General features: G+C 50.0%; 1 long non-coding RNA gene across 3 annotated transcripts in view; it reads left to right on the top strand.

The window, feature by feature from the left end:
- The window catches only part of LOC133220462 (uncharacterized), a 53,162-nt gene that overhangs the window by 23,766 nt on the left and 6,528 nt on the right, over positions 1-22,868 (top strand). Inside the window, exons 1-3 of one of the 3 annotated variants that reach the window (XR_009727736.1) lie at positions 1,114-1,126; positions 5,131-5,381; positions 6,714-6,900. This is a non-coding gene — a long non-coding RNA (uncharacterized LOC133220462). Of the gene's footprint in view, positions 1-1,113; positions 1,127-4,837; positions 4,942-5,130; positions 5,382-6,713; positions 6,901-22,868 lie in introns of those variants that run through there. The other 2 variants (XR_009727735.1, XR_009727737.1) reach the window with 2 other exon arrangements.

Genomic DNA, 22,868 nt, shown 5'->3' with positions numbered 1-22,868 from the left:
GTCTCCCTTCTCAAACTATGGGCTGGAAAAACCCCCTCTCTGTGCCTTGGCTCCTCCTATGGAGGACTCCTACCTCCCTCATAGAAGAGTTGTGGTCGATAATGTTCACCAAGTGCTTTTTAATCCCCTGCTGACAGGTTCTGTGCAAGTGTGAGTTATAATTATGACGTCAACGTGGCTCAGATTTTCCTGCACGAGCCCTCAGCTTGCCACAGAGATGTTTCCCCAGCCTTTATGTGGATGCCATTGGGTTTGCAGCTTCCTGGCCTGTTGCAGGCAGCTCTAGGAAGGCCCGAAAGAAAGAATTCGATCCTTCTCATCAGCTGTGAAAGCCAAACCAAACCCCAAACCATTCGCAGTAAGGCTTTCCAAGAGGAAAATTGATTGGACATCAACAGGCAAGAGATGCAGCTTCGTTAAGGATGGGTGAATGGGTTTAGCTCCTACATCCAAGTGCCCATCAGGTTTAGCCCGTAGGTCACTTGAGTCTCCATGGGCAGCTGAGAAAACACGTTCTCCATCACATCAGCTCATCCAGCTAAAGTAAACCATGAGGTCATGCCACCAGCATAATGAGCACCTCTGCTTGGGTCCTCTGCACCCCCCAGGCCCAGCTTGCATACAGGTGTGTTGTTATTAAGCAGCTGGTATAACAACCCCATGCCAGTGCCAAGTATGAAACAGCTCCGGACCTGTCCAAAACTAACACAGCCAGGGCTGGGAATGGGGTCCAGGGGGTGCAGTTCTCCCTGCTGGAGAGGAAAACAAATCATCCAGGTTCCAAAGCAGGAATTGGGGCAGGAGGCTTGGAGGAATCTCTGTGCCTCTCCCCCCAGGAGAAAAGGAGTTAATAGGTAGCCAAGGCAAAGGTTTAAAAATAGAGCTCTTTGCATAGCTGTTTGGTGAGGTCTCTGTCACGTTGGCTGCGTTTGCTGCTCCGCTCTGGTCCCAGCAGGTTTGTCCTGGTGGGTGTTTGCAGGGATGGGGAATGGGGGGAAAAAGGCCTTTGGAAAAAGTGATTTTGGAGCGCAGGTGATGGGGCTGAGTCTGGTCCTTGGTCCCCTTGGCTGGAATGAACCAGGTGGATTTGAAACTGGAAGGCAGTTCATTGAGCATTGAGCCCGAGGTATGTTTCAAGGGGGGTGTGTTCCAAGAGGTCCTCCCTTCCCTTCTTGCATGAGGTTATTCCTCTTATCCTGTGGTCTTGAGACTTGCCTCCCCCACTGGAAGATGCAGCTGATGCTCTTATCAGTGGGGATGCGCTGATCGATAGGAGTCACTGCTGGGAGCTGAGGTCCCCAGAAGACCCCATTGCTCTCCAATAGGGGTTGACACTGAAATGAGCTGCTCCTGCAAGTCCATTACTGAGCTGACAGCAATTCCTGTGTGATTGCCACTGAATGGGAAAGGCGATGCTGAATGTGGATTTGTGCACATGGGCTAAAGGATTGCTGTGATTCCCCCCCTCCATCCCCTTTTTCCCATTTACTTCACGCACATCTCTGAGAGCCTGTTTAAAGATGCACTGGGGAGATGGGGGATTAGATAGGAAACCGGATTAGCCCCTTAGGAGTTCAACAATGTGCTTTTGGTTTAATATAGAAGACACCATTTAATACGCTTGCAGAAAAATGCACTGTTGCATAGCTGAGATGGCATTTTCCCATCCTGCTTTCTCTGCCGTGGCTTTTTCCCATTGGAGTGATCTATAAATACAGAGCAGGTGCTCACAGAACGTGGTCTGATCCGAAGGGAAGAGCTGGTGTCTGGTTTTATACCGGGACTTCTTGATTCCCTGCCTTCACTGCAGTTTGGTCCTGCTCCCATCAGGGAGGAGAGGGAGCCAGCACAAGGTCTCATGCTCTGTTAACACTGTCCTTGTGCATCCTTCTGTCTCTGACACTGGGGAAAGGATGCAAAGAGCTTGGCGTGCCCATGCCAGAGCTTCCAGAAGGGTTTTACTGAGTTAACTGAAGGTGTTAACCCAAAGAGAGAGTCAGGCACACTGAGAGATGACTGCATAGGCCTCCAAAGCGAATGGAGACTTGAACCACCGCACAAGGAGCTTGATTCCTTTAAGCTAATACAATCCAGAAAGACTCAGCTGACTATTCCTTAGTGTCCTGTGTCAACAAGGCCTTATTAGATGTTGGATCCTAGAAGCACTTGGGACAAACATCTTCCATGTGAAGTAAGAGGCATCCCATTGCCTCCTCTAACATTGCTGAGCCACTGCTGCAGCTCCCTCTGGTCCCCACCACCCTTGATAGCAGGGATTGCTGCTATGTGGTGTAGTTGCCAGTTAATTCTATCCATATGATGTGTTTCTTTGCTGTCACACCGAGACCAGCAGGGAAGAGTATTCCCTAATCCCTGACCATGATGTCACCTGACATTCCAAGACCACTGAGTGTCCCAAAGAGGCAGGAAGGGACCAGCAGCTTTGTCAGCCCATTCCTCCCACCACAGTGAAGGCCTGGCTGCCAAAAGGCTGTCACAGCCAATGAGGAGAGGATGATGCTTACATAGGGATTCTATGGAATAGCATGGGGAATGGGAAACGTCCCACAGATTGGCTTTTGTTACACCCCTTTGGCAGGGGTTTGAGTGTGTACCTAGGATTAGAAGACCTGAAGTCCCTTAAACCCCAATTTGGGATTGGGAGGGTTAGGACTGACACTAAGGATTTCCTCAGTTTTAGGCTGATTTATAGAATTTAGGTCAAAATTCCCGACTACGAGTGAATTTCTCCATTGCAGAATGAAGCCAGGGTGGGCTTTAACCACAGATTTGGGAATCACCTTGTTGTAGGTGAATAGGATGGGATGACCAAGCCATGCAGGCCAGAACTGAGGGATCATTAAAGACAAATGGTGATGAAAACCTTTCTCTTGGTGGAAGTTAGGAAGACTTAGGCAACCAGAGCATGAAGGGAAGGGCAGGGAGGTTAAATCCCATTATCCAAACCTCACAGCATCTCCATAGCCTCCTCTAGCCTCATTCCAACAGGTCCAAGTTGTGCAAGAGCAGAGAGAACAGGAGACTCGTCTTGAGTGCCAAGAGCCAGCTTTGACCCCCTTGCTTCCCCATTACCCACCCAGCAGCACCACTGATAGCATTCCTGCAAGGACCAGCACCATTTCCCATCCATTGCCTCACCTTGGAGGAATGCATTTGCTTCCCAAGCCTGCCGTTGAGGTGGAGCTTGTGTTGCAAACACCACTCTCTTGCTTTGGGATGCGTTTGGCATGGCCCCTGCTTTCCCGCTGGGATAGTCCTTGCTTTTCCCATTCGGGATGTGCCGTGCCAAGGCTGGATTTAGTATTGGTGACTGGCCTCTGCTGTTGCCTCGCTGATTCCTGCTCTGATCTCAGAGGATAACTCTCTCCTAGGCTGGTCCCGGAGCATTCCTTCCTTATCTCCCACCACCATGAGTTATGCTCACAAAAACCAGCCCTTCTTTCTTAGCACAGCCCAGCCAAAAGCCGTCTCCAGGGTTTCCAGTTGCGTGTGCAAAAATCCCACCTCCCTTTGCTTGCTCCTATTAGGAATAACCTCCCCTTTCAGGGACTAGGATGCTCCTTCAAGGGTGTTGGGCTTCCCAGAGGCTTGGTGATGGTGTCCCAAAGGGGTTAGGGCATTCAGCTCATGTTTTCCCTTAATGGAGAGCAGTGAAATAAGCAGCAGGTCCCTTATTTCTCCTTTAAGCTGTAAACTGGGCAGGAAAGCTCAAATCCTGGATGCTCTGCGTGTTCCCTGCTCCGGATTCAATCCAACCTGGAGAAACTGATAACCTGCTTCTACTCCTGGTGCTCCCTAAGTTAAAGGAGAGGAGCGTGGAGCCTGCCTGCAGCCCCATAGCGAAGCATCCTCCTCATCCCTCAGTGCTGGGGTGAGATGTGAACCAGAACTAATGGCAAATCCAACCGGATGAGGGGAGTTTGGCTTCAGTTCAAAGCCAGAGGAAGCCTCTGGTGCACAGAGGTGAGGAATTACAAAGGCAATGGAAGAGGCTGCAATCAGCAGGGAAAGAATACGAAAGAGCTGAGGGGAAATCAGATAGATCAGGATATCAAGCAGCCTGAGAGTGTCAGCAGCTCCCAGAGACCAAGCAACCACTAGATATAGAAACACCAACGCGTGGAGGTGGTTACAGTGCCTTAAATACAACCTGAGGAAGCCCTGGTTGTAGCTACAAGCTGTTGGAACTCTGCTATGGTGGAGCTGAAGCTGTTGGGAGCACAAAATGGATCCTGGAGCAGGGATGCAGCAGGACATCAATTCCCCTCCTCATTTGGTCCTTCACCAGCGTCACCCCATTGGTATGGGTGAAGTTATTCTTGTGTATTGCTGATAATTCCTGCTTATGGTACTTACTTCCCCCCCTCCCACCCCAAAATACCTCCAAGTGCATTGGCTTGGGTGGGTTTCCATGGCCAAACTCCTGCTGCAGGTAATGGAGAGTTATCCTGGATGCAGGGAATGTGGGGAGGAGATAACCGAGGGCAGAGATGGTGACTGCTTTAAGAAAGTGAGCAATTGTGAAGGGAAAGGAGTTAAAAAGAACCCAGTTATTTAAAGAACCCATATTATTTGGCCTGTGCTTCCCAGACTAGACATTTTTGATTCCAGTGCAAAGGAATACAGGCAGGACATCAAGTTACAAGCCAGAAATATCATGTAACCGGTAATGGCCCTTTATTGACATAGGAAGTGGGATGGTTTTGATCAAATAAGAGCCCACACAAATGATTTTCTGTGCTTAGGATTCACAAGGAAACCCTTTGAGGAGGTTTCTGAAGGAATGTGCTTGCTTATTTTGTTCCTGTGTTCTTTCAGCTTGTTCAGTTATTAAACAGAGGGCTCGATTGCAGGAGGAGCTTCAGCATCCCCTGTACTCAGCGTGGCTCTATCCCTGAGGCTTGCCCTCAAATCCATAAGGTAGGAGCCTGGCTGAGGTGTAAACAGTGGGAATTGCTTCTCCCTAGTGGAAAACACTTGGAATAGGGCTGAATGTCCCTTGTGCCAGGCTTCATCCTCTGCCTGCAGTGGTTGTCAGGGCAAACACAAGTGCCCTGTTTCACTGCTGGAGGGGTTTTGGGATGCTATTGGTGATGTCTGTGTTTGTAGGGGCAGCAGAACTAACCAGCCACTGAAGCCAGCAGTCCCGGTGTTGTGGTCCATCTCCCTGCCAGCTTTCCTCACCCGTTTGGAGATCCAATGATTCGTGAAGACCTCAATTAATTTGGGAAAGGGAATAAAACAGCGTTAAACGTGACGAATCTCCCGCTGCTGCCAACCCCACAGTCATTTCCGGACTCTTCCAGCTGGATTTGTGGATGGAATCCTTGAACTTCTCTGCTGACTGGCATCATTACAAGGTCGGTTGTGTTCCACTTCCTTCATTTCCTTTGGTGGCGGTGGTTTGGGAGGATGTGAAGTCATGAATATAGGGAGAAGGGGAACAGGTCCCACCTGATCCGTGCTCCCTGCTTAGTTGGCTGTTGGTAGGAAGAAGTAAACTCCAAGTGCCTCCATCTCACAAACACAAATAAGCCCTGCACAGCAACTTAGGCCATGCTGAAAGGCTCAAATATACACAAGGAGAGTGTTTATTTGAGCGGGCTCTCGGTTTCTCTGTCATTGTAGGAGAGCCAGAAAGCTAATTCCTGAGAAGTGGAGCTCTGGAAGCAGCAGGGAAGGGCCTGAAGTTATTCATGGATCTGGGTTTTGGTGTCTTTAGTCAGTTCTTGGACAAAAGGTTGTTTTGGCTTCAGCCAAACCAGCCTTTTCCTGAGCTCTTCATTTAGATGCTCTGATGTGATGCTCTGTATCCCAAGCCAGGCTCAGGCTTTTCTGCTTGCCAGGGCTGTTTTCCTCTCCACAGAAGGGTCTGCACTGCAGGGTCCAAGCCATGGATGGGTTTCCCTGGGATTCTATTGGGTTTGGAATGGTGTGTGGAGCAGTCTGGGATCTGCTGGAGACACTTTCTCCTTGCTTAAACCTCTGCTGCGTGTAAATGCACAGGCCTTACGCATTAGGCTGAGCTTTCACAGATGGACTGGGAAGAGCCAGTGCTGAAGCTGAAGCCAGCACAAGTGGAGTCTGGGAATAGCTGGCTCAGCAGGGAAGAGGGGTATAAACTGCAGGAAAGGAGGCAGATGAGATGGGGCAGTGCATCGAATCAAGGGAATGGGAATTATCTGTTATTAGGATGCACTGGAAAGCATCTGGGTCTGAATGGCTTCATACGGGGAGTTTGTCACATAGAATCACAGAACCCCAGCCTGGTTTGTGTTGGAAGAGACCTTAAAGCTCATCCAGTTCCAACCCCTGCCATGGACAAGGACACCTTCCACTGCATCAGGTTGCTCCAACCTGGCCTTGAGCACTGCCAGGGATGGGGCAGCCACAGCTTCTCTGGGCACCCTGCACAGATTCCCTATGGATGATGTGTGTAATAGTTCCCACTCCGCTTGCTCTCAGCTATGTCCAGCCTCTTGTACCTGTTTTAAAGGGCATCCCACAGCTGTAGGCTGCCCATGGCCAGGAAGTGACCAGAGCATTCCATTCCCTGCTACCTTCCTGACAAGCCCTGAGGCTTTTACTGCTTTCCTTAGCTTGGTTCTTGCCCCCTCAAAGCTTTCCATGTCACAGAAAGCGTCAGGATTTAATGCCAGCTTCAAGAGGCACCTCTGCTTTTCTTCCTTCAGCCCCATGTTGTCCTAAGTGGGGAGAGAAGGGGACCAAGAAGACATTGAGAGACCTCTGGAGCAAAGCGATGCGGGCTGTAGATCTATAGATTAAAGCGAGGGTGAAGGCCAAGTGCCAAGTGGTTGTGTCACTTGCAAGAGCCAGGGCCAGGAGCTGGGCTTAGCAGCACAAGTCTTTCCATTGCTGGTGAGTCACTTGCTGACACTTTTTGGCTGCCCTCCTGAGCTGGAAGGGGCTGAGGGAGAGCCATAGATGTGGGTTGGAAGGGACCATAAAGCTCATCCTTAAAGCCACAGGCAGGGATACCTCCCACTAGAGCAGGTTGCTCCAAGCTGGTTCTTCTAGCCATGGATAGCATCCCATCTGAAAAGGTTAAATGCAGCTTGTGGGTGCAAAGTGGTGGTGGGATGCTTGAGATGGAACCTTCCATCTGCGGGTGCATCCTCCTTTCACACCTGCAGGGTTATTTGCTGTCAGGCTTCTAAAATAAGCTTTAAATCTGCACTTCAGTTCAGGCTTTCCAGATTTGGGAGCTGTGAGAGTCAGAACTCCACCTCTCGGGTGCAAACACCAACCCTCAGCTTTCAACAACAGGTTTGGGTTTGCTGCAGGGAAGGCATTTCCCCTTTTGGAAACCTCTTTTCCACGTAGTGGAAACAAGGAGAAAAGCAGGAGGAAAAAACCAATGTGGTGCAATTCCCTTTCTATTCCCGAAGGGAGGAACACCACAGGCTTGTGACCAAAGGGACAATTCCCCTTTGGTGTGACCCCGGTGTCCAAGAGAGCAGCAGCTCCTTGTCTCTCATCTCTGATCATTCCTTGTGCTCCACATGAAGGCAACAGAAGCCTTGCCATTAATTCCCAAGGCTTTCAGATTGCTGTACTCATGGAAACTAACGTGAGCATTCCATATCCTGTTGAGTCTGCTTGGCTCTTCCCAGCAAACATGTCATTTAACGAAGCCCTTTCGTTTCAGATGCTGTTTAGATGATGCATAGAGAGCACAGGCATCCAGCTGGCAGGGAGCTTAGAGGAGAGGTAAAATGTATGAGGAAGAACAAGACCCTCCTTAGGTTTGGGCTCTGCAGTGGGGTGGAAGGGGCCGTGCATTGCTTGGGGGTTAAAACCAGCTCCAGGCATCATGGAGCTGTTGGGGATGGCAGAAACCTTGGACCTCTTCTGTCTTGGATTGTCATTGAATCCCAGTGTGGTTTAGGTTGGAAGGACCCTTTAAACTCATCTACTTCCATGCCTTTCACTAGAGCAGGATGCTCCAAGCCCCTGGCCTTGGGCACTGCAAGGGATAGGGCATAACTTTGGCTCTTTGCACCATGTGTAGGTTGGATCTATGGGATGTTAGTGGGTTTAATCTCCCAGTGCAGGACAACCTGGGAAAGGATGATTCACACTGCTTTGGCATCTCATGCCTGAATCCTATTGAAAAGAGCTTTCTTGGGACATAGAATGTGGCTTAGCTCAGCTTGCACCAAGGATGAGATACAAAGTGCTCTTCACCATGCCCTACTGCCTGTTGGATGACTTCTGGCTCCTTCCTACCTCAGTCCCCTCCACTGCATCCATGTGCAGAGCACAGAGCCGTGCAGAGTGCCTTTGGGAAGGGGCCAGCTCCATGTGTATAAGATTTCCATTAACTCAGGGAGGGAAAAGCTTGGGCTCAGGGCCCAGGCCATGCTGGAGAAGGCAGCGTGGCTGCAGTCATGATGCTTGTGTAGCAGTGAGACCCCAGCATGGGTTCTCACACCTACTTTGATGGGTGATGCCTTCACATGATGTGACAGCATCACCCATCGCTGAGCTCCTCCTGAGCTCCTGGGGGATGCGGGTTGTGCTAAGGATGCTCTGGGTGCTGCCAGCTTCCCAACACAGCCCTGCCAACCTTCTGCCATCCCTCCTGGGGCTGGTAGGGCAGGGAAGAGACAGCACTTAGCCAAAGGAGCTGGAATCCCTTCTCCCAGGCATGTGCAGAGCACATCTGGTCAGCAGGGATGTGTGGATTTGGGACCCTTTTCCCTGCACTGTGAGGCTGTCCCAGCTGGAGCCAGAACTCCTTTCCCCTGGGGACGTGCTGTGCTGACACATCCGCTCTGGCCACAACACAGCAAATCCTGCTTTCGTCTCCTTTTTAATCCTGCTCCAAGCCAGACAGCGCTCAGTGGTTCCCTTTTCCAGAGGGTTTGGCCACGTCAGGTCCTGTGGGGATGGTGCTGTCTTCTAAAGGGGCTGCAAGAAACCAGGAGAGGGGCTTTGGACAAGGGCCTGTAGGGAATGGCTTGAACCTGGCAGAGGGGAGACTGAGCTGAGCTCTTAGGCAGAAGCTCTTCCCTGTGAGGGTGCTGAGGCGCTGGCACAGGGTGCCCAGAGAAGCTGTGGCTGCCCCATCCCTGGCAGTGCTCATGGACACAGGGGCTTGGAGCAAGCTGCTCCAGTGGGAGGTGTCACCAGGTGAGCTTTGAGGTCCCTTCCAATCCCAGCCAGTCTGTGATCTATGATTCCCTCCTTCCCATACACACCAGAAGCCTCAGAGAGGGCTGTGAGTGGGATGGGTCCCATCTCCAGCTGAGATGCCACCCATTTAACCAACGAAGCACCCCTGCTTCCATGGAAAAGCAATACTTCCCCCATGGGACTCCACCTCAGGATCAGCAGTGCCCACCAAGACCTGCTCCTGGTGCAGACCTTGCCCCTTGTGCTGTGGCTTTATTTGGTCCCCCCTAGTGCTCAGACTACAGTAACTCCATCCCAGATCCCAACAGAATCCCTTTGCTGTCACTTCCACTTACAGTGACATTGCTACAGTGCAGAACAGGGCTTTGGCCACAGTGGCATTGGGGAACCTGTATCTGGAAGAGGGACCTCTCTCTGTCCAGCAGAACCCTCTGCACCCCTCCAGGAAGGGCTGGACGAGGCAGTAGTGATGCTCCCCGCTGCGTCTTTGCAGCCTGGCTGGGCTTAGTTTTGCTCCTGCAGCACAAAAGGACATTCTTGTCCCAAAGCATTTTTCCCTGCATACTTGCAGCGTGAGCAAAGCAGGAGGGGAGGGGGAGATTGAAAGGTTGGGGGGAATGAAATCTCACACAGGGCTTAGTTTACAAGGGACAGCTGAGTGTATAAACCCCGTCTCCAAAGAGGGCTGTTAGGAGCTTTGCTGGCAGCGGTTCCCCTCCTACCCCCAGCTTCTGGCTTAAGCTGCTTGGAGGGAGAAGAGAAAGGGGAAGGAAGGGGGGAGCAGTTCTGACTGCTCCAAAACTCAGGAATCAGAATGAAACCCCACTGACACACAGAGCACAGCACATGGGGCTGAGCACATAAACAGGGGGCAAGTGGGTTGGGAGGCTCTGGGGATGTGGGCAGAGTGGGGAAGGTGAGGGTTGTGCCTTGTGCAGCTGAGACATCGTTATGTGATGGGGTGAATGGGTCCAAAGAGGGGCAAAGACCTCCTCATAGAATCCCAGAGTGGTTTTGGGGTGGAAGGGACCTTAAAGCTCATCCTTAAAGCCATGGGCAGGGAAACCTTCCACTAGAGCAGCTTGCTCCAAGCCCCATCCATCCTGGCCTTGAGCACTGCCAGGGATGGGGCATCCACAACTAACCCTGGGCTATTGGGAAGCAAGAGGCCCGTTGTTTGTAAAGGGCTTTGTCCTTCATATTGATGCTATCTCTGGATCTATCTAAGTCGTCTCTTGGGATAAAACTCATTTTGAAGCCCCATGTGTAATTAGGGAGCAATGTTGGGCAGCAGGGGGGATGCAGCAGGGTTTGGACCCTTCCCTGTCCATCTCCCATACCAACCATCCTTAAAACTGTTATTAATGCAGTGAAAAATCTCCCTTTTCCAAGGTAATGTGTTTCCATCCCATCCCAAACAGCCACTAATGCTGCTCCTAAATGTGCATTTCATTTCCATCTCACAGGTCTGTGTGCACTGCCTCAGCTGGGGCACAAGTGCTTATTAAAACCATACTTGCTGTGCATTAACAACCCCATACACATGTATCTCTCATTAAACGCTATGGGCTGGAGGGAGGATTGGTGCCCCAGGCTCTCTCTGTGAGATCTCTCAGCGCCACATGCAATAAATATGGTTTTAATAAGCAGTCATTAATAACTGGACAATAACAGCTTTATTAAGCTTGGGAACCTTAATCCGGGACTATATTGTGTAATGGAATATACTGGAATTCAGCTTCATTTTCTTATAGGCTTCTTGCTATTGGTGGGGGGGGGAAGATGCATTCCCTGAAGGTCTGATCCTGCCCTGGGATCTGCATGGAGCTCTTTACAGGACTGGAGCACTCGAGCATCCTTCGGAGGAGGGATGCAGTGGGAACACAGCCATTGTTTCACTGGGGGGGGATACTTTATACTGGGTAAGGAAGGAAACTGCTGTTGATCACTACTTGCAATAGTGATTTGGGAGGAGGAGGAGGAGGCTGCTTTGGCCCTGCTGGCTCTTCCTCTCCCCTTCTCTAGCAACTGCAGCATGTTGCAACGCGACGTTAGGTCCCGACCTCGCTGCATCTCCATGGGTGGGCATTGCAGAGCCGGCCTTTTCGTTCCTTGTGGGGGCTGCAGCTCCTTGAGCAAGCAGATAAAGGCCACAGCACTCAGGTTCTGCTGTCTGTGCTTAACCCCTGCCTACCAAACCGCAGGGCTTTGCAGCATCAGGCTGAGCCTGGGCTCTGCTGCCTCTCGGTTGGCTTTACCTTTAGGAAGCAGGGAGTATGGAACGCAAGCACAAGCAAGCAGGCAGGAGCAAAGGATGCCAAAAAGGAATCCCACTCTTTATTAGATGATGATAAAACCATGGTAAAATAACAATAAGAGCCTGACACAACTATCCAAAGTACATGAAGTGCATGGGTTTGGCTGGAAAAATCTCAGGACAACCTACAGCGCAATCCTAAGCTGTTGGAAAGCTATTGTAGCCTATCCCACCACTGGTTTACCACCCCTGCATCCTCCCTGACTGCTGAGCTCTGCGTTTGCCTTTCTTCAATGGGTTAGTTTCCATTTTACACTGTCTTCCCGGCACAGCAAACTGGTTTTCAAGCCATCAGCTCCAGTCCTTTCTAGGATCTCAATCCTCAAGCCATTCCCCTTTGTCCTGTCCCTACAGGCCCTTGCATGCAGCAGGTTGCACTTCCCTGGCTGTGTTCCAGTTGCAACCCTGTATTTGAAGCTGATGTGGGAGATGGGTTGATCCAGGTAAGCTCAGACCTGGACCAGTTTGTACCCAGTGTTCTTGCTCCAGGGGTAAAAGGCACAGCAGGGTTGCCGGTTGCTCTGCTTTCAAAGACCTTCAGCTGACCTGCAAAGCTGACTCTGCATTGGTATGAATCAGACCTTCCTGCAAACCCAAAGCATGAGACTTGCATCAATGCTGTTCCCTTAAATCCACTTACATGTCCCTGTGACCTGGACCCCTTGAACTCCCTCTGCTCCTCTCCTGCTGCCTTATAATCCTCCAAGCCCCAGCTGCATCCCTGGCCAGCCCTCCTCCAGCATCTCCTGCCATCTGGTTGCTTCATTGACTCTCCAGCTCTTTATTTGTGACAATTCCCATCACTCCCAGTTCTTCCTGCGTCCCCACTAAGTGGATTACTGTGTCTCCAGTGTTCTAGGAATTCTATTGCAAAGTACAAGCTGTATTGGAGAAGCGTTGGGCTCATTCAGCCCCACATGTGTTGTGCACAAGCGCGTGTGAGCAGAGCTCTGATTCCTCTGCTAGCTCAGAGCACACTGAAATCAGTGCAGGGAGGGTGTGAGATGAGAGCTGGACTCTGCACTGCCTGTTCCTCTGACGTCTCTGCCTTCTAACTGGACAGAATGAACCCGATTCCTCCCTGAATCCATCGGCTCCTTGCCAGGGATGAACAGGATCCAGCAGCGGGGAATTGGCTCCCTGAATATTCCACTTTAGAGTAAAATGGGTCGTGTGTGTTGTAGCATCGAGCGTTGCTCTGAATTGGCTGGAAACTGAGGGGTTTATGTAGAATAATTCAGTGTTTAATGGGAAACCCCCCCAGTTGTGATGGGGGGGCTGAAAACAACAATAAAGCAAACATTGTTGGCTGCAGCTCTTCCTGTTGTTCTTTTGGGGTGGCTTTTGAGGCTATTGGTAGTGTTCAAGTGAGGTGGAGTTCATTTGCAGAAGGCTCTGTGCTTGGAACTGGGCTGTTTTGCTGCTGTGGTCTAAGATGCGTTGGGTTCAGCGCCAGCTACAACGTGGATGTGTTTAGATCCTGTGTAACCACCAGCACCACTTTCCCCTTGTGGCAACAGAAGGATACAAAGCAGGCAAAAGGCTCTTTTGCTTCAAAGCTTATTCAGCAAGAAAAAACAAACTTCCCACCTCTGCTTTTTACAGGCTGCTTATTCCAGACACGCCAAGTATTTGGCTCCAGCAGAAAAGCCTCTGTAGGGAATGGCATCCCAAAAGAGCAAGCTGAAGTGTTGCTAAGTAAGACTGTGAGCTGGCTCCGGAGCCATCCACAAAGGAGAGAAGAAACCCAGATTTCATAGATAAAACCATAATGAAGGGTGGTGTTTTCCCATCAATGAGAGTTTAATGATGCTCTAAAGTATCAAGCTGGAGGCTTCAGATTGCTCCAAGCACCCTGTGAAGGGTGATGTGCAGATACAATACACACCTTCTCCCTGCACTCAGTGGGAGAAGGGGAGAGAAAGGGGTTTCCAGCCACTGTCCTGTTCCACCCCGAGCCTGGAAATCCCATGTTAGTGTTAGGAGGTGACTTGTCACATCCCTGGCAGTGTTGGAACTGGATGAGCTTTAATGTCCCTTCCAATCCAAACCAGAATGGGGTTAATACCCAGCCTGGAAAGAGCAAGCTCCGTTCAGGGGTGGTAGAGTGGGGTTAACTTGAGTGAGGCTGAGCTTTGTTAAGTCCTTCACACAATCCTGAAGTAAGGGATTTTGCTCAAGTGATGTAAGTGGTTTTGCTTAGCATGAGTCACTCCATGTCCTCCAGCTCAAGAAGTGTCATGTGGGGCATGGGACAGCAGGATCAGGACCTGTTTCAATATGAAATAGCAGCCTCTTCCCATGTAAACACATCAAGGTGCTCTGTAGAATCAGGACATGGAGTGCAAAGACATCTGAGCAGAGGATGGAGATCAGGGACCTCAAAGAAGTACAGAACAAGAGACAATTTGGGGCCAGGCTGCACTTTACTAGTCCATTCCCTCTTAGGAACCATCTCCCCATTGCAGAGCTGGAATTTCAAGCTCCCATCAGAAGGGAACCTCCTAAAGCCAAACAACATCATCAATCCTGGTGGGACTCCAGCCTTTGGCTCCAGTGTGTCTGGGGACAGAAAAGCTGGTGATTAGATAACTGGAATCCATCCTCCTGTTCCAGCTCCTGCTGGCTTTGATCAGGATGGGGATGAAGAGCACCAGGCTCCAGGCCTGTGATGAAATGAAGCCTCAGTTTATTGGAGCTCGAGTGCTTCACCTTGCCACTGGGTTGGGGCATTTTCTGCTGGTGAAACATTGAGGCTGTTTCTGTTCGTGATGCCTTGAAAAAGCCTTGGGTGGAAGTGTTGGTCTCATCCCACAAATGCGTCTGCTGCAGCAGAGAGGTCAATGGGGAAGATGGGACAAGCAGCAGGAAGGAGGAGGTAAAAAAGGATGGACAATGGGATTGAAGGAATCTAATGAAGTTTATCAGGGTGGGAATGGGATCCAACACACAGCCCAAGCCCCATCTGAGCCTCTTTCATCTCTCCTGGTGCCCATGTCCTTATCTCCAGGGAAAGGGTTTGTTTCCTAAGTACTCAGCAAGCCCATCTGTGCCTGGAGTGGTCTCCAGCTTGTGCTGCTGTGTTTTGCCTGGTTGCTAAGCTGGTCTCATGCGTGGTTAATGCCTGATGAGATCATGGTGCCATTGAGCACTTCATGGATAATGCGGGATTATTCATTAACAGCATCGGGAACAAGCAGGTGCCTTCATGGAAAGAAGGAAAACAACTTTAGGGAATGGCATTGAATTATTCAGGGGAAGCTGAAGTGGTGTTTGAGGCAAGGGAGCTTCAGGGAATGGGGAGATGGGACTGAGTCTGTGGCCATCTCTGTATGTGCAGAGGTCTCATCCCTATAATGTCCCTATAATGTGCTCTGATGGTCTTGGAAGCATCGCCATGCTCAAGCATTGCTTTCAGATCCTTATCCAGTCAGTTGGAAACCAGAGTCCTGAGATGCCTGAATGCGGAGTTAAGGCCCATGTGCTGTTTGCCCAGGAAATATGTTCATTTGTGATGTGTCCAGGACAAAAGAACAAGGAAAACGTTGATTTTTGTTGGAAAAGCAATAAGGTGCCAATGGCCAAAGCTGTGCTCGAAGTGGAATTTCTCAGTTTACAGGTTTGGGGCTTTTCCACTAACTCAAGTCAAACGCTTTCAAGGAAATCAGATGTTTTCAGTGAGCTTTTCCCACTGAAATGAAAGCACGAGCTTCCCTTGGGAAAATGACCTCATGGACATCTTTGAAGCAATCCTAGCAGGGATTTTTGTTGTTGAGCCTGAAGGGAGGAAGCTCCATAGAAGAACCATGGAGCAAAGCAGAGCTTGGGGACTCTGTTATCAGAACCTGTAATCCCACCTCTTGCATTTAAACCTTCACTGAGTGTTCAGTTGTCCCGGTGGTGTTTCTCCTGGATTTTCACACTGCTGCATGTAAATCCCAGGGGCAAATCCTAACCTGGAGAACTGGAGGCTTTGCCACAGGCATCCTGAGTGACTTTGGCCTGATGCAAAGAGCTGGGCTATTCCTGGGCTGTTGATGCTACTGAGCCTCCCTAGAAATGCTCCTCTGTTGGATGAGGGAATGGGAATGGACCACAAATGGTTTTGGGGTAGTAAAAGGGGGTTTGGTGTAGTAGAAGGGGTTTTGGGGTAGTAAAAGGGGTTTGGTGTAGTAAAAGGGGGTTTGGTGTAATAGAAGGGGTTTTGGGGTAGTAAAAGGGGTTTGGTGTAATAGAAGGGGTTTTGGGGTAGTAAAAGGGGGTTTGGTGTAGTAGAAGGGGTTTTGGGGTAGTAAAAGGGGGTTTGGTGTAGTAGAAGGGGTTTTGGGGTAGTAAAAGGGGGTTTGGTGTAGTAGAAGGGGTTTTGGGGTAGTAAAAGGGGGTTTGGTGTAGTAGAAGGGGTTTTGGGGTAGTAAAAGGGGGTTTGGTGTAGTAAAAGGGGGTTTGGTGTAATAGAAGGGGGTTTGGGGTAGTAAAAGTGGTTTGGTGTAGTAGAAGGGGTTTTGGGGTAGTAAAAGGGGGTTTGGTGTAGTAGAAGGGGTTTTGGGGTAGTAAAAGGGGGTTTGGTGTAGTAGAAGGGGTTTTGGGGTAGTAAAAGGGGGTTTGGTGTAGTAGAAGGGGTTTTGGGGTAGTAAAAGGGGATTTGAGGTAGTAGAAGGGGTTTTGGGGTAATAAAAGGGGGTTTGGTGTAGTAGAAGGGGTTTGGGGGTTGTAGAACGGCATTTTGGGGTAGTAAAAGGGCATCTGAGGTAGTCGAAGGGGGAAACTAATATGTGTTGAAGTCTGTTAATGCTTGGACTGGCTTCTTTGGAGGAGAGATGCCAGCACCACCAGTGGCTTTTCCTGCTGAGCGACCCCATTTGCCATGCCCTGCTTTGCCATGGGACCCATATGTGCTGGAATAAGGACAGGGAGTGAGGTGCGAGGGGGTAAGTGCCTGGGTTTCATCTCTATTTTACACCCAGTTCATGCAGGGATGGTTGCTGAAACAGAAGTGGAGCGCATAGAAGGGCTTTGAAACCCCTTTTCTTCCCCAGCAAGCCTGTTGCCGTGCCCCTGAGGTATATGTGCTCTCATTAGAGTGAGGTTAACCTTTCTTTTGCCTTGACAAACAGTAAATTCACTCGAGTACATGCTGGAGCAATGAGTCACAAATACCAGGCTCATTTGGCAAGGCCTTTCTGGCCAGAAAAAAAAGGTCTCTTTTTATGATGATTGTTATTATTTTGGATGGGGAGCTGTTTTCCTTCGACATTTCTCTAAATACACCCTTTTGACCCTGCTTTCTGGATGTGAAAACGTTCGCCTCCACTACAAGCATCGACCCAATTAAAAGAATGAATCAAAGGGAAACGCAGCACTGGGTTAAAGCAGAGAAAATATTACATTGACCCAAAGCAGTTGTGTTTAGATTTGCGTTTTAGTTCCTGAAAGCTCTCCAAAGACTCACTCCCTTTTGACCCAAACTGCTTTGTTGTCTTTTTTTCCTTCCCTTGCCTCTATTTTAACCACTGAGGCCACAAACCTCTTGTGTGGAGCAGGAAAACTCCCCTCAAATCACAGCCGTGAGTTCTGTTTGCTCTTTCATTTCTTCACTTTGTTCCCATTTACATGGTTTCGCTGCTTTTCTGGTCAGGGAAACCCACTTTGAGGGCAGGAATGGTTAAAAAGGGAGTAAATCCATTAAAAGCTCCCTCCCGGCTACAGGCGCTATGGGGAGTTCATGGAATACCGGCTGTTTCCCACATATCTGTGGGGAAAGCTGGAGGTGTGTGGCTGAAATAAGGAGCCCCATGCTTTATTTCCACCCTGGCTCACTGCTCTAAGGGTGTTTTGGAGGCCTCAGACCCCCTTGGGTGTCATTACGGGCAGGCTTCCTCTAGGCTGCAGCCCACCGCATCCAGCACCCAGGCCCACCCAGCCCCACGCCTGCTTTAAATCATCCCCAAGCCACGTAAGTGGGGCTGAGGTCAGCCCTGCCGTGGCTGCCCATCACCTTTGCAGCTCGGGGTCCACCCAAACTTCCCCTCTCGACGTCCTCTGCTGCCAATTCCCACACCCCGGGCTTGGATGCGATGGGAGAGCATCCTGCATCCAAAGCACGTGTCGCAGGGATGACCGAACCTCGGTCCCCGGCACATCTGTTCTTCCCACACTTAGGAACTGTCCATGGAAACAGCTTAAAAACTGCCTTAAACTTGAGCTAATGCTCTCATCTCATTAAACATGGAGCTCCTTTATGAATGAATAGCTAAAGGGGCTACGAGAAAGCTGGAGAGGGGCTTGGGACAAGGGATGTAGGAGCAGGACAAGGGGAATGGCTTTAACCTGCCAGAGGGGAGATTGAGATGGGGTATGAGGAGGGCAGTGAGGCCCAGAGAAGCTGTGGCTGCCCCATCCCTGGCAATGCTAAAGGCCAGGTTGGACACAGGGGCTTGGAGCAAGCTGCTCCAGTGGAAGGTGTGGGTTTAAGGATGAGCTTTAAGGCCCCTTCCAACCCAAACCATTCTATGAATTCCAGCCCAAACCTCCTTATGGCACCTGCAGCTCTTCAGGCTGAGCTTAAATGGGCTGGAAGGACCCATATGAAAAGCTTGGCTTAACCTTCAGCAAGCATTAAGCTCTGCCTTGTGCAAGGTGTCCCAGGGCAGGTACACGGAGCCTGACCTGGGTGAATGATGGTTCCGGAGGGGTTAAAAGCTTCATCATTAAGAAAGTGTTTGTGGCCCAGGCCAAATCGTGCTGTTGGCTTTTCTCAGCTAGGAAAAGGGGAAAACCTGAAGGGTTTCCTATCAAGTCAAGGCTTCAGCCTGTTGGGAATGCCTTGTCCTGTTTCCATTCCCATTCTTGCTACTGAATTTAGGAGGTGACAATTTAGAAGTGCCGTTCTGCTTCACGTAGCAAATTACAGGGCAGAGAGAATCCAAACCTGGGCTGAGGTTACCTGAAGGAATCCTAAGGGACTATTTTTGCTCCCTCAAAATTGTTTCCTTTTTGGAATGCTTTCCAAAACCAGCGTGGACTTGTGGTTCCTTGTGCTGTTTGAGGACAAAACTGGCATACACGTGGATCCAAAAGGATAAATCCAGCCTTTTCCCCTCCATCTCTCCATTCCAGTCTCCACATACCAGTGTTTTCCCTGCAGGATGGCCAGTGTGTGCAGCAAACCCCCCTATGCAGGTGAAGAGTGGCTGGGAGCGGTGTAACCCCTCTTTTTGGGGTGGTTTTCCTGGCTTTTCCTGTTTTCCTGGCTCGGCTGGCAGGAGAAGAGCATCCTCCTGTGCCTGGGGAGTTTTCCAAGGGAAACTTTTACCTGAGGCATCCAAAACCCCTCATTTGTGTAGTGATTTGGGATGTGTTCAGTTACAGGCATCTCAATGGTGCCATTCAGCTGGGAGCCCAAAGCCCTTTGCAGGGCACAGATCCTCGGTTCCTGGTGGGGAAGCAGAGGTGACGTGGCTGGGGAGCAGCCCATCACCATGTCTTCTGGTCTCACCCCCTGCTGGGGGTGATGGTGGTCTCATCTCTGCTGCATGCTGGTAAATGATGCTCCAAGGATTGGAGCAGCTCTGCTCTGGAGCCAGGCTGAGAGAGGGCTCCTGAAGGGGAGACCTTAGAGCAGCTCCAGTGCCTAAAGGGGATGCAGGAAACCTGGAGAGGGGCTTGGGACAAGGGATGTAGGGACAGGACAATAGGGAATGGCTTGAACCTGCCAGAGGGGAGACTGAGCTGAGCTCTTAAGCAGAAGCTCTTCCCTGTGAGGGTGATGGGACACTGGCTAATGCCTTGGAAGAGCTGTTCTGCATCCCTTATCCTGAGTGTATTTACCAGAAAGAACAACAGTGCTTGTATTAGGGAGGGTTTTGTCCGTGATGCTGTGACTTGGAAATAACCAGAGCAGAGGCTGAAAGCCCAAACTGTGGCTTTATTTTCACACAAATGCACCTGAAGATGGAACTTTGGGAGAGTTTATGCCCGATGCTGAGAGCAACAACAATGCAAAGCTTGGCGTTTAACCCAAAGCATTGCAGGATCCTAGGATGGAGAACCAGGGAATGCCGCAAGCATCTCTTTGCATTGCAGCGCCTCATCTGTACCTTTGCTCGGTGCCACTTGTACATTGAGCTGTGTCCAGTAGGGATTAGGCAGAATTCCCTTTGCAAATCATGGAGCAGAATTCCCTTTGCAAATCCAGAGTGCCCATTTTCTATCTGCTTGGTATTTCTTCCCTCTTCACAACGCTGAGGTTAGAAAAGCAAGAAGAAGGGGGAGAAAAGCCACTGTCAGGAATCTGTGTGAAGTGTTCCTATATTTTCCCTCACCTTGTGCCTGATGTTTTTACCAAGTGCTTCCAGGGGAACTAGGCTTACTGAGTGCTTTTTCCACAAGTATGGAATCTCTTTGCTTTATGTATAGAGAGATATATATCTGTGTATGCACATAGAGGGTTTTATAGCACTGAGTGCGGCGCAGGACATCAAACCTCCTGTCATTCCCCCCACCACCACCAATGACACATCTCTGGCATCCCGATTCCTTGAGCTATTCCAAAAATGTGGCTCGGGATGGATGGAAAACTCCTCCTGTCAATGGCCTTTCCAGCTCCTCGGTAGCAGCTGTAACATTACAGTAGCCGTTAGCAGCTCATATCAAAGAGGGGGGCCCTGTAGCGCTGGGATCATCTAAGCAAAGGCCAAATCCATGCTACCTGCAAGCATCCATGTGGAAGAGTTCTTTCAGGAGAGAAGGAGATGGTGGTGGTCCTTAAATCCAGCCCCGTTCACACACAAATCCATGCAGTGGGGTGTGAGAATCGTTCCTGGGACGTGATTCCAAGTTGTTGAAGAAATTAAGCCCTAAATCCCATTAGGATTAAAGGCTTTGGGGCACTTGGGAAAATGTTACTCTTTGGGAGCCAAAGAGCCGTGATTTTAGGCTGCAACTCCAAGCTTTAGCAAAGGATTCCCTTCAGAATCATCCCAGATAAACCCCTCCACTCCGGGCTGCAGAGGGTTCGCAGTGCTCTGTCTGCCCATTGGATTTATCTCTATCTCAGGCTGCATCTCCCCAGCAATGTGATCCTTTTGGTGGGAATTCGGCTCCTAAGAGGAGTTCCAGTGCCAGAAACCAAAATGCTTTTGGCTTTGCTGTGTTCCTTTTTAAAACAAAGGTCTGCAAAACCTGAAGGAAGCGGGGGGAAGAGAAACGTAAATCACCTTGCTATGGGAAGAAGCCATCATTCCCAAGCGGGTTGGGGATGTCGGATGCATCCAGACCTGAGGTTTGTCTCTCCCAGTTTCCCAAGGTGTTCAGGACCAGGATGGAGTCAGGTCACTGACTATGGGATGCTGGTTTGGTGCAAATTCAGGTTACTGCAGCTACCTCTGGGCATCACCTCCCAATGTCACCTCTTTGGAAGCACCAGGAGATGCTCCTAATCCAGAAACCTTCCTGGAATACACCAAGACGTGACCAGCAGCCTGAAATCCTCTTTTCCCAGCCCCACCAAGCTGTGATGGGAACAAGGAGGCTGCTTTTATCTCCGTGGGTATTAGCACTGCTATAAAGCTGATAACACTGGAGTTCCCATAAAGGCTCCAGAGGTGGGACTCCCATGGAAATCTGCTTCCCAGTCTTGGTGCTGCAGACGGAAACAGGGCAGAGGCTTAGTTGTAGCAGCCACAACTGCAATTTAAAGAAAGAGAGGTATTCCAACTATTTTGTCTTTAAAAGGAAATACTGAATAACTTATGGATAAGACATTAACCCAGGCCTGGACCACTGTGGTTGTTAAAGAGCCCTCGGCACTATTTGCAAGAGGGGGGGTGTTAGTCTTGGCCTCCTGCCTAAATTCCAGTTTAAGGCAATGCAGCCCAACTACCTGATGTTCCACCTGCATTTTAACTCGGGATTGGGTCTGTATTCCCAACCAGTGCTCCCAAACCAGGCTAGGGTTCTATGGTTCGATGTGGGTAATTCAGCTGGGAATCTGGCGTTCGTCCCCTCTAAGAGGAGCAAACCCCTTGCTTTCACAGTAAGGTTGATGGTTTGAATCTTAAACCTTTAAAGGGAAAAGGCTTGTTCAGAGGTGGAACAGGTCTTGTGGTGGAAACCTGGAATACCCAGTTATCAACCATACAGAGGGGAAAAGGACTGGAAGGGTTTGGGGGGGACCCAGCATCCCCATTCCGTGTCCTGCGCTGGTTTCCATCACGGATGATGCTCTGTCCCTGTATCAGCCTCACCTTATCTTTACCAGTTAGAGACTGGCCTCACAGCCAGCGTTTCAAGCCAGTGTTTGATGACCATTGCAGAGAGGTTGTCATTAATAAACAGCATTAATAAGATGCTGAGCAATGCCATTTCATCACTTTAATGGGATAAATCCATCCCTCCTGTGTGGTGGGGCTGCTTGGCATTCCAGCCCAAAGGTGACCCCATCCATTCCTTGCAAAACCAGTTAAAAACAACCCCTCTGGATGAAAGGTGGTGGTACTTGAAGACAGTTATTTTATCTTGGCTTGGGCTCTATAGATAACACACTACCAGCATCGTGTTTCTTCTCTGGGGGTTATTTATGACCTTACCCCTGCTCCACCCCACACATTACATGTTTGTGAGGCTTTTCAGTGGGGCTGTTATTGCTTTCAGAGCACATTAAATCACATTTTCCCACCCTTTTGCCTTGTTTTCACTTCATCTTCTCCCTATCCCAGCACTGGCACATTTTAATGGCAGGAACCAGCTTTACCTTTACAGCCTTTTCCTGGCTCAGATTCCTTGCTGCACCTTTAAGAGATGCTTTGGATTTGGCTATAAATGATAAAATGAAGCAGATTCCACCTTGTCCTTATGGATAATGATGTGCTGACCTCTGCTACCCCGGTTTTCCCATTCACAGTCACCCCTGAAGGAAGTTTTGGGGATGTCTCACCCCTGTTTTGCATCTCTCCATTTGAGATGAGGTGTGATGCAGTGATGGAGCAGCCGGAGAGCTGGTTATGCTCTGAACCAGCCCTTCCTTTGTTTGATGGGGTAAATACCAGAAGAGGAACTTTAGTGGCAAAGATGGTGATGGGACTGGGAGCAAAAAAGTGATTCCTTGGTCCCATGAGACCTGTGGCAATACATAACCAGTTGGTGTGGCAAGAGAGAAGACACCTTCAGGCAACGTGTGTGTCCTGAGCATCCTCCTCTGGGATGCGGGATGTGGGATGCCTGGGGATGGATGCCCACAAGAGGAGCAGGAGGTGGCACGTTTAGGAGCAGGTTGGGCTGTGAGTGTGCCTGGTAGGAGCTGACGTTGCTGTAAGAGTAGGGAAGGTTGAGTTTTTCCACCTTGCAGGCAATCGGGGAGGAAAGAGATTGTCTC

The sequence above is a fragment of the Neopsephotus bourkii genome, unplaced genomic scaffold (genome assembly GCF_033783945.1).
Source record: "Neopsephotus bourkii isolate Nb327-2 ecotype Australia unplaced genomic scaffold, CSIRO-AGI_Nbou_v1 NB_1433, whole genome shotgun sequence".
Taxonomy (NCBI): domain Eukaryota; kingdom Metazoa; phylum Chordata; class Aves; order Psittaciformes; family Psittacidae; genus Neopsephotus; species Neopsephotus bourkii.
This window is presented reverse-complemented; position numbering and strand designations above follow the sequence as displayed.